Below are 1,227 nucleotides of genomic sequence, written 5' to 3'. Positions count from 1 at the left end.
CGGACCTGTTGCTCGCCTTGCAGATTTTGTTCGGGGCTGGTTCCTACAAGTGTTTCTCAGGAGGGCGGAGTTACAGGTCTAACTCCGCCCACGCCGATTACAGCTGTTACCTTGGTACCCACTCTGCGTTCACTTGTAGGCAGAGGAGCTGTGTTGACGTATAAGTAAGTCACTGTGTTGACTATAATGCCACGTACACGCTCATAGTGTCTTTCCCCACTTACGCTTTATTTTAAACTTATAATGTCAACGTGAACTTAAGACACAACATCATTTCTTGTAAATTATGTGACAATTTACAAGAAGTAAAAATGCTCCGTATTTAAAGGACTGATCTGGCTTTTCCTGACTGATACGTTTCCGGTTTGACAAGAAATTACTATTTTGACCAAATGAAAGAGGTAAAAATGTAATCGTTTTGTTCATTAATGTAACAGTTTCGAATGAAAATTCATAACAAAGTTTTTCCAAGATGATCCCTCCAATAAAGCGTTTGCCCCAATCCGATCTTTATTATACTCGAAATTTATTATTGGTGAATTTATCAATCCAAAATAATATGAAATCCTAGATTTGATATATTTCTGAATGAAAAAAATCTACACATTGTGAAAAAAAGGATTCTTTTCCGTGATAACCAGATTAAAGTTAATCAAACGGAGAGTGTAATCAATACCTATTTAACACTTGTTTTATTGGTACATCTGGGGACTTTATAGCCCATGTTCGCTATATTCTAAAATATAGTTTAATTTGAATTCTGAATTGCATTTAGCATCTTATGTTTTATCGGTTGTCCAGTAAATAAAAGAGATGAATAACTGTTACACTCTAATTTATTGAATAGTTTTACATTTAGATATAGAATTTTTGCAAATAATTTCTTTGTCGATATACTTATGCAGTATATTTCCATCAACAACCGTAAAAAAAAGATGTAATTGCATCAAATACTTCACTGAATTTCTGTATGAGGCAAAATGCTTCTTTTTAACATGCAAACATATTTAAATATATAAACAAACAAAAAAGTGTTAATATAGTTTGATACATAGTGTCTATTTTAATATTTAACATACTTTTTATTCCCTCTTAGGGCGGAATCTGAAAAGTTTCTCTCTCCCCGCTCCAATCTCTTCCACTTTGAGCTCAGACTGAAAACATTCTGCCCTCTAGTGGCTAAAATCCCAAACTCCAGATTGTAGACACACAATTACTACACAAAGG

At 33.9% G+C, this 1,227-nt stretch overlaps 1 protein-coding gene across 1 annotated transcript in view; it reads right to left on the bottom strand.

Moving 5' to 3' along the window:
* cfap91 (cilia and flagella associated protein 91) overlaps positions 1 to 1,227 on the bottom strand; it is a 25,820-nt gene that overhangs the window by 17,189 nt on the left and 7,404 nt on the right. The window lies entirely within an intron of this gene.

Source organism: Poecilia formosa, unplaced genomic scaffold, assembly GCF_000485575.1.
Source record: "Poecilia formosa unplaced genomic scaffold, Poecilia_formosa-5.1.2 Scaffold550, whole genome shotgun sequence".
Taxonomy (NCBI): domain Eukaryota; kingdom Metazoa; phylum Chordata; class Actinopteri; order Cyprinodontiformes; family Poeciliidae; genus Poecilia; species Poecilia formosa.
This window is presented reverse-complemented; position numbering and strand designations above follow the sequence as displayed.